Genomic DNA, 11006 nt, shown 5'->3' on the forward strand with positions numbered 1-11006 from the left:
TACAAGATAAATTAAGGTATTAAGGGGCAAGTGATTATATTTCCCTATAATATCGAATTGATAATATATAAAAAATATCCAAACGTCCCATTTCACTCCTTATTACAGACTTTAATTGTATGGCAAAACTTAATATAAATATATATATATAATATTCTAACACTACACGCGACTTGTTTCTATAAACAAAGAAGAAAATCAAGAGCGGTTTACTCTGCAATAATGATGGGCGGTGCTTAGTGTTTCGAAAATAGTTCTTAAAGAAATGTAATACATGAAGCATGTATATAAATGTAATGAAACAACAAATTGTATATTTGGTGATAAGTGGCATAACCACGCCTACAAAGAATGTTATTTGTTAGGAAAAGTAATTAAGAAAACATTTATAGCATGTCAGCTTTTCAGTAGCATCAATAAACGTGACGTCATATAGTTTCTACGATTTTTGATCTCAATGGAAGTGACGTCATTTGCAAAATATTTATGAATGAAAATGACGTCATATGTTTGTACATTTCAATGACGTCACTATATAGTAAACTTTGTACTAAGGAGGGCGGAGTATTGAAAAATATAGTTCACGCCCAATAGCTTGAACCAAATCAATCAGAATCGTGTTAGAATCGAAATAATAATATTCTATGATGTTTTGTTCGCACTCGTTATTTAATTCCTACGCATCTATACATCTTACTGTGGGTTATTTAAGAAATAATATTTTTTCTATCATTATTTGTTGTCGAATAACCCATAGTAATGAGTATAGATACGTAGGAATATAATCACGAGTGCGAAGATCTATCTGATACATTTATCAACACATATTCAAAATCCCAACAATGTTTTTACAATCTCTATTCTGCTGTTCATAAAACATGATATGTGTATGAACAATGATGCAAACAAGAGAAAAAAGGAAATAAAACACGTCAAACAAACATATATTGTATTGGTGCAAAAGGCCGCATGCGGTCACTATCTTCAAAAGCGTGTTTTTATATAACCGCACTTCAGACAAATACACGTCCTATCCAGCAAGTAGCAGGATTAAAGTTATCAGACTCTTTAAAGCTATATAGTACTTATAAGAGGAATATGTGATATCAATATATTGTCCTTGTACTCAGAAAATCGCTGAATCATGTGTTATGCTATTTATTAATAACCATAACAACAAATTAATTCAAACATATGTCGCACTCGTTTGTTGGTTTTATTGATGGCTGTGTTCATAATTCTGTACGGAGAAAACGATTAAAGTTTTAGGAGTCGGAAACGACTTGATATCATACCATCCTTTTATCAAACTCTGCAGACCATACTGACGCAACATCCTGGATCATATTTATCTTGTTTTGAATTTTAATTGAACTGTGTCCTACCGATGTGTTTCATGTTGGTATCATTTAAATTACAATGCGAACCTAATCATTCGAGCAAGTATATGTAAGTTTTTAACAGCCATTAATTTGTTTTAAAACATGTATATTTGCAGGATTAAATGCCACTTTCATAAAACAATTAATCTAACTGTTGAATAACTTAATCGTGAGTGTTTCCATATGGCGAACTGAGGAAACAGATAAATCTTTAAGGGCTTAAAAAAGCTTATCGCACATTTCATCAAATGAAATAAAACCAATTAATGAAACGATTATATCTTTTTTCATTTCTTCTAGTGTTTATGTTCGTCCATTTGTTACTCATAGACGACTATGAAAAATTCAATTGCATTTACACATATTGTTTCCATCGTAATATTAGACATATCTCTGTTTTGCAAAAATAACAGTTTTATTTGCAATTGGTAATTCCTTCATAATTCAGTATTAACCAACTTCAACTTGCCTCAGTATTGTTGAGGTGAGATTATAAACAGCAGCGATTTTGGCATTAAAATGATGTGTACACACTGAAACAGTTTGATATAAACACATTGAAACAGTATAATGTAAGCACACTGACACTGTTTCAGGTGTACACACTGACACGGTATGATGCACACACACTATTTTACCGAAAACAATGAAATATCGAAAATTATTGTTCAGATAAAGAATTGAATATAATATGGTTAGTTTAATGGTTTTAACGATGTTAGTGTAATAAAATGAACTCGTGTCGGTGTTAAATACCTTTATAAGGGTATACGAGTACTATTAATTGTAAGCATTATCATGTGAGCAGATACATGCATGTTGTAAATACAATAGTATAGTCTTTGGATTTCTATTTGGTATTGTCTTTCTCTGTTTGTATGTCCGCACTGTAAGTTTTATCTTGATGGGTGTATTCCTACACAGTATTTATCCAGAACTCAATCAGAATCAATAAATACAAACACACATTTTTAAAATAAATATGTCAAACCCAATTTTGAAAACGTTTCGCAATACATTTCTATGATTATGATTTTATTTTCAATTTCAAAACATATGCTGCAAATACTTTATTGTATAAAACGGTATCTCAGTTATCGAATTTCATGTGGTCGTTACGGTTGGCTTGCTTCTGAATAAGACGATCATTTAAGTAATAAATGTGTCGTCTAACAAGTAAGACCAGTATAAATTATACATTTAGAGAGCAACCTACTTCTATGGCATACATTTATTATAACTAATTCTTCACTTACATAAGTTCAAAACTTTAAACGTAATGTTTGAACTAAGACAACGTGTATAAAGGCCCATTTATTTGTTAATAAATCGAATCATTTTCCCGCAAAACTGCAAAGACAACAATGTGTCTGAATTGGTGACCGGGAACGGCGGCCCATCTCCCGCTCTGCTTATCTGCACTTCAATCTGCACTTGCGGTGAAGGGGCATTGTCAATTGCTATAAAGCAATCAAACATATCAAAATCGGTACATTCGCTCATAAAAAAGGCAACCCATTTTCCATTTCGCAACCACTGCCGGTGCATGCGAGTTTGATTGATCGTCACAATACAAAACATGTTGGATATATGTCGGGTAATCGGGTTTTCTCCACACATAACAAGTTAAATCCCAAATTAAAAATGTTCAGTGAAAACAACACCTCATAAACTAGTAATTATAGCTATAATTCAAGAACTGATTGAACAAAATATTGATATCCAAGTCAGTTAATTCGTTACAAGTGCTGGGACACACTTCGGGCCCTTACAAATTCAACCTCAGCCTAAGATGACGAAGGATCGCATTACATCTATATACACAAGCGCTTTACATTCCATATCAATATTTGATTCCATGTCATAACGATCGTTTTAGACAGCGAACTGTTATTACGAATATTAGGATTATCAAAATACATGTTATCAGTACCAGATATCGATATTATGTTTTGCTTTGAATCGCGAAAAAAATATTATAAATGAGTTTAGAAACTTCGTAAGGCGAGTAACAAAGTTACAATGAATTCGTTAATCACAAACAATCTGAGCCAAGTTTGAGATGAATGCTTGTCGGTTTTTTACCTCATTTGCTATTTTTGGTACTGATCGTTCAAATGTGACTCCATAGTTATCGTCCTATGTGTACGTCATCTGATTTTTATTCCTGTATATAAATGTATGGCAATATTTCACTTGCCTCAATTAAAGGACGTTGCAATGATAATACGAATGATCTACTAATGATGCAACTCTGTTGTTGCTGTATTTTGCTTCAGTTGTTTCCGTGTTCCGGTTACAACTCTAGTAAAAAAAAATCAAACAACTAATAGACGATTGCGATATTGTATTGTTCAATCTAACCAGGATATTTGAATGTCAATATGGTCCAGTGTGCTTTGGTGGTCCTGAAAAAGAAACTCAAGCATTGGATTATTCCTATTCATCAACATACCGTTTTGGAGGAAAGGAATCTGTTTTCTCATTTCTTTTTGCATGTTATGAATTTACATTGTTTAAACTACTAAAAATAGTTTTATTAATTACCAGAATTAATAAATCTACACAAATGAAATAACCTTCACACTTGGAATGCTTTGGTGTTAAAATAACATTATTATATAAATAAATTCTATGGAATAAGCTTCAGTACATTTACCGTTTAATATTAAATGCAAGGCTTTTGTAACGTAATCGCGCATGTGTGCATTGAAAAATGGTTAATATGTGCAGCATGTTTACCTCAATAATTTCTACAGCAATTCTTCTGATATGAGTTGTATGGACACGGACCGGAGTAACTCGTTCCGTAACGACACGGTCCGCTACTGCAATGGCAGTCACGGTTGGGTGGAGGGTAACCTTGGGCTAGAATAAAAAATATATAAGTTTACTTTCATGCCTTGAGTTCCGTGGACACTGACCATTGTACATCTCGCAGTACCGATACGTTTCCGTCCTGTGCAGGCAGTTGCCACCAGGTGTACCACGCTGAGCTACGAGCTCGAACACTATATTCAACAAAGACAACGCATGCGCTATTCACTTCGCACATACCGTGCGAATTCCAATGTCACGTAACCTCTAGATTAAGGGTAACCGCTTCAAGTTACAATAAAATAATTGGTACGACAGTAAAATCACATTAAGGATAAAGACACTACCAGCATTAATCTTTTTGTTTATACAGTAAGACTTGCACCAGCACTTATGTTCGGTTGAAGGGTAACCATCATAGGTAACATTACAAACTATATGCATCATTTAATTCTGTGGAAGTCCGATGATGCGCCTTGCCTATTTCAAAATCGCATAGCCCTATATTGATTTCTAAATACAAACTGTACATTGATACATGCAAGTTGGTTTTAAGGTAACGTTCGGAAATTTCCAAGCACATTTCATAATAGCTACTTATTAATAAAAGTACAATTTAAATGCATGTAATGTACTAATTATATTGTTTTATCATCCTCTTGTATGTTGTTAACTTGCCTGAAATAAAAGGCGTTTCTTTTGTAATCATTTTGCAATGAACATTTGACAAATATAAAGGAACTAAGCATTCCAAATCAGGACGGCGCAGTTAAACTATCTTTCTTAAATGTAAGTTTCGGAATTAACTCATTGAAATCAATAGACTGTAATAATATTGTTAATTTTATTCTTATAATGATGAAATATTTTATCTTTATTATGAAGTACAAAAAACAAGTACCAAATTTTAATTGTTTTGTCCATAGTCTTAAACTAAAAATCCAGATTGAGAAAGAAATAGCCCTCAGTAATGACAGATTACAAATCTTTGAACAAAAATGGAATCGGATTAAATTCTCATAATGTTTGTCCACTTATATACATTTCACTCTTATGTTAGTTTATCTTTCTAAAATATATATATATATATATTTTTTTTCAATCTTATAAGATCATTGTGAATGTACATCAAAACACACAAGTCCAGTATGCTTTCTTCCGACTTTATACAACTCATCATTTTTCATAACTATTCTTCTGTTGTTCTTTCCTTTTCTCTTTGAAAAAAATATATACATATTAACATATCTTGTATAACATGTCTGAATTTATTGCTTTGTACAATCACTATACTATGTTGTATGATCATATACATGTATACATTGTATGTATTATATTGAATAAAAAAAAAGGACGGCGCAGTGAACTGAACAATACCTGGAATGTATGATAGTTCCGAAGACTACAAAATAACGAATATTCTCTGTACCTCAGTATCACTCCAAGTTTCGATGTATATTTCATTGTTAGTACATGTATGTACTTTTTTTAACTATATCTAAAGAATCCGTAGAAAAAAAGAGATATTTGCAATATTTGCTTACTCAATTGCGAAGATCCTACTCACATGCACTGAGATATGTCCGAAACAATATTGCTTACCTTCAGTCATTGGCATGGTAACCATGACAATGCAAGTAAACAGGAGCGCAACTATGCAGGCAGTCTTCATGATGATACTTGTCCTACGGTGTTAAATGTAGGAAATAAATGTTTGCTTCGTTTCGAGCGATCTTTATACTCGATTCAAAACGGATGTTGTTAAAGGCTGCGGTGTCAAGACACGATAATGCGGTCATTTTTGCAGTTTTTTTTGTCACGAACTGAACTTGTCAACAATTCTATTTTGAAGCTCCAATGACACAACAGTTCCTGGATATCCATTAGTGTCAGTTTGTCAGCAACATAATCCCAAAAGATGATGTTTTCCTCAACACGTTCAAACAAACAATTCACATTGTATATATTTGATTCTGATTTTGAATGCGTCTATTTCCTATTTTGCATGAAATCTTTAATCATGTTCATATGCAGACGTAGGCATAATATTATAAGATTAGTTGTTTGCCATTTCGCAATTACCGCATCCATATTCGGCCTTGATGTTATGTATTGTTTGATACCTTATATGCACACAGAGAGCAACCAGTAACTGTCTGGTGTAATAAACAAACAAAATCCGTAGGTGTTCATTATCATAACAACAAAAGAACGACCAAATATTAAATAAAAAATAACTCTGAATAAAGGACATAGAGATAGGGATACAATCAAACCTTCTCGACTCGCTCTACAAATTATCAAATAAACAATCAAATGTCCATGATGTTAAAGCCGAGGAGCTATTATGTACCAGTATTTTACACAATATCAATTAAAACAAACACATGTTTAAAGGAGACTGACTTATGTTCAGTTAAGTAGTCAAGTGCACAACAATTAAATTGAAGTGACGCAAACAATCCGATCCGTCTCCGACGGTCACCACCAGGGTTTAATTTTGTGGCGAAAATTTTATTATAAATACACGAGCTGTTATTTTGTTTTGTTATGAACACCTGAATTATTTGATAATGTGCTGGCAGATTGAAACAATGGCTCCGATTGTTTTATTGGTATTTTGTCTTTCATAAAGCAAGCAATTAAACTCAAGAAGTCGAGAATGTTTTCACGAGATAACTTTTTTCATTACCAGCTACTATGTTTATTTCACGCAACATTCGGGCAAAATCGTTAGATATATTAGTAGCCTCTTTTCTTTCATATCCTCGTATCATTTGGCTAGTTACAAGATTCATTATATGATAGACCCTTTATCATTCATTCACTCATTTTACGACAGATCAGCACCAAGTCGATGTGGTGGTACAATAATGCATGGAAATACTTGGTTCTGTAGCTCAGTATAAAATCTCTGATATATAAATCAACTTTAATATTGAGATTTAGAGATATAGAGATTTTTGCTCAGTACGTGGCATGGTGTTGGTGAACAAACATTTAATGGCTTCATATTGCTTTTATTCTAAAATATTAATAATTCTATAATATTTATAACACTGACAAACAAACAATAATTCAGGATTCATTCAGCTCCAATATACCAATGACCAGAACACGATCTTATGTATACATTATGGTATATAATATGGTATATAATAGATACGATGCTATAATACTACATATGGATGTAAAATATATACAAAAAAGCGAGAAATCAAGTACAGTTTTGGGGCACTTCCTTTGAGAATCGTTTATGCATGTTTTAGTGAACTTAATTGTTTTCTGTTCAAACAAAAATTGTGTTAGTATTTTAGATATTTGTTTTAAGCGTGTAATGTGCCTTGAATTCAATATAGAAACGCAATTACATTTATACCACAAGATTTTTCACATTTATAAATGAACTGCAAACGTAGTGTATGTGCATATTGTTTTAGAACAAATAAATGTACTTTTATATGACATTACAACTAATTTACATAAATTCGCATTGAATTGTATTATTCTTTATAGTTGTTCACCGGGTTTGTATTAGAAAATTTGGTGTTATAAAAATGTTCGTATTTGTTTGTTTTTTTTTTATTATAATTAATTTCTGTTTAACTCGTGTTTTCTGTCCATTTTATTGCCCTTAATCCGCTTGTACAATCTAGAACATTTTCGTTCAGAAATTATAAAATAGCAAACAACTGAAGAAATATGTGTGCTTCTTTATTATAGTTTCAAATCAACACAGTTAAATATCCCTGTTGAGTGCCACTGACTTCATGGCGTGCTTTGGCATTCCTGTAAATATTTAAAATTCGTCCGATGGTTTACCTGTAAAGATCACACGCTTAACACCTCAAATGAAAATTAATGATGTCCAAATGCATAGGCCCCGATACAACGCAGTATGACTCAATTTCATTAACATCTATACACGTGTATGTAACATATATTATGTTACATCGCGGAGTTTCATCAATGTCAACCACATAAAAACGCCCTCAACAGATACTATTTACAGTTCATCTATATATTGGTATATCTACGATATTTATGTTTGTTCACATTTTATTTTAACAGTCGTCAAGCAATTCCAAGTAATACATTTAAAGTACATGTCTATCTCTTTGTAAACAAAATTTGTATCATATCATACATGTTAGTGGTGCAAATATATTGCATCGGTCTAAATTTTAACGCACACATGTGTATACTTGCGAAATTTGGGACGAGATAGAAGTTGTTGCGAGCTGGTTTTAAGTTAATTTCAGTATTTAATCAGAAATGAAGGCTGTTTATCTTGAAACCTCAATGCACGATAATGTTTCAAAAAGCTTCTTGACAAATTATTAGTGTATTAGTGTATTAGTCATCGAATGTCGTCCGTCGTCTGTAGACAATATCCAGACCTGCAGACTTGTGTTTATGAGTAGAAAATATTAACCCATTTGTTTGTTAGTATTACACATGTTTTACTGTTAAAATTATTCTACCAAATAGTAGTTTGAAGATAACGAAAATTCGACAAAAAACGGAATAATGTCAGGAGGGATCTTTTAAGCACTAGATAACAGATACAAGTGGAAAATACATAACATACTATTAACATATTCGGTCACAGCAAAAGAACGTTATCCTGGTATTTTGTTGTTTTTGTCGGTCCAAATATTTTTTTAACCACCAACGCTCTGCATTTATCGGTCCATGGCAATTATTACAGATTTAATCATTTTATGTTAATAGCTAATGTTCTGTTATACAAGTTATGGATAAGAAAAAGACATCTGACAAGATATAGATGTTCACTGGCGTGTAATATTACAGCGGCTTATCACCACATGCATTGCTACTTGTGAAATAAGTTGCTTCGTCAAAACTGCGTTTCAATGGTGTAAAACTTTTTGTGCGCAAAATAATTCCACATAGCTTAAATTGTCCGACTTTCGTGAGCGTTTATTTTATTTAGATGGTTTTTCGTGTTTTTTTAACGTGTTTTGTTTTGACAGAACGAACTTTAGTTTACATTTGCTCTCAAACGGAAATAACTTATCGCTATGTAACGATAAAATGATATCCTGGTGGTGACAGTTTGTGACGGATCGGATTGTTTGTTATTGAGTGATTGTTTGCATTGTTAAGTACATCCTTTATTTTTATGTACTTGATGACATAGTGGATGTAATAAACGCTCGTCTCGTGCACATATGTTACAAGTAAAACTTGCTTGCGATATTTTTCTAACAGTTTTTTAAATATAAATATTGTTTGCAGAGTACGTGTAAACAATATAAATATACTGTTTCTTTAGGAGGTAAGACCTTGATGTAAATGAAGTAAATTGTATCAGTTTATATTTAAAGTTACAACGGTCAAATAAGACGCAATACTATTTAAGCCATTTTCAACGAAATCATAATTTAACTGTCCCATGAAAAGAACGATTTTTGTTCCTGTTTTTGTCTGGAAAAAAGCATTTTCATTTCAGCAAGTATTTTCGTAGTGTTTAATTTTCGAGCTTGGCCCTGTAAAATCCTTTAATTTATAAGTAATTATTTCTTAATATAATGGAATAAACATTAGGAAAAAATATCAGCAATATCCTTGTAAATCCCAGACATATGTGCTTACATCTGTGTAGATGTTTGTGACAGTTAAAGTGCGATTATCATTCATATCGCCAACAACTTCAACAGTTTAGGTTAACTATGATAAATGGTATTCATGCTGTCTAGGAATAATACAGGTATTTATTTATATGGCATGTAATTGCTTTGATGTTTTTAATAAAATATCTACACGACACTCAGGTTGTAATTCAGTCTTTTCGAGTATCTATACATTTTTTTTAAAGTGTCTCTATAGTTTCCGAGTCCTGAAGCTTCTAGGTACACATCTTCTACAGTCGAAGATTTACAATAAGATTAAAGAATACAAAACGTGGTCCAGGCTTGATGAAACGTGGTCAGAATGTTTATTTAGACAACACCTAGACCAAGTTGCAATCTGCTTCACAGGAGTTCACGAATAAGGTCACCTCATTTATAACTCAATCTCGCTTTAAAAAGTTAAAACCCACCTTAAACTGTTCTTACACTACTTTATTAATAATCCACACGCTTGGCTTCCAGATTCATTAGGACCAAATAATTGACACAGTAGATCTGCTGTTCCACCTACCCAGACAAAGGATGATCTCACTGAAGTTCCCATATTTACTCAATGAGTATGCACCGGGTGGTCAAAAGTATTTAATAAGTTGCTTGAAGGATTGACACAGTAGATCTGTTCCACCTACCCAGACAAAGGATGATCTCACTGAAGTTCCCATATTTACTCAATGAGTATGCACCGGGTTGTCAAACGTATTTAATAAGTTGCTTGAAGGTTGCACATGTATTGTTTCCTCAAACGAAACTTTTTGTTCAGTTTGCTGGTTAGTTTGTTTTATGAATTGTACTTTTCTAACAAGAAGAATTTAGTCATCAGGCTATACATTCTAATTTTTGACGATTTCAGCATTTCTTAATATATAATTGTGTAAGATTGTCGCCTGATGGTGTTTCTCTGGAAAGGATTAAGGGTTGTCCACCGTCTATCCATCCAATGTCTGTTCGCTACTTTCCCACAAAATTGTTCACCTTTTGCTTAATTGACAAAATAGAAGAACAATTGATTCAGATTTGTAAATTTTTGTTGTCGTTGTGATATTTGGGAGGAAACAATAAAATACTGAACATTTACCATGCTCTATAATATCCATTTTATGCATCTTTTGATGATATTAAAACAAGAGAATTATGAAGGGTAACGATCAAA

General features: G+C 32.5%; 1 long non-coding RNA gene across 1 annotated transcript; it reads right to left on the reverse strand.

Annotated features, from left to right (window-relative positions):
• Positions 1 to 3714: 3714 nt before the first annotated feature.
• On the reverse strand, positions 3715 to 5927 carry LOC127855195 (uncharacterized). Its single transcript, XR_008037388.1, has 3 exons — positions 5802 to 5927; positions 4125 to 4250; positions 3715 to 3790 (listed from the first exon to the last, which is right to left on the reverse strand). It is a non-coding gene; the product is annotated as an uncharacterized LOC127855195 (long non-coding RNA).
• Between the last annotated feature and the right edge of the window lie 5079 nt (positions 5928 to 11006).

The sequence above is a fragment of the Dreissena polymorpha genome, chromosome 13 (genome assembly GCF_020536995.1).
Source record: "Dreissena polymorpha isolate Duluth1 chromosome 13, UMN_Dpol_1.0, whole genome shotgun sequence".
Taxonomy (NCBI): domain Eukaryota; kingdom Metazoa; phylum Mollusca; class Bivalvia; order Myida; family Dreissenidae; genus Dreissena; species Dreissena polymorpha.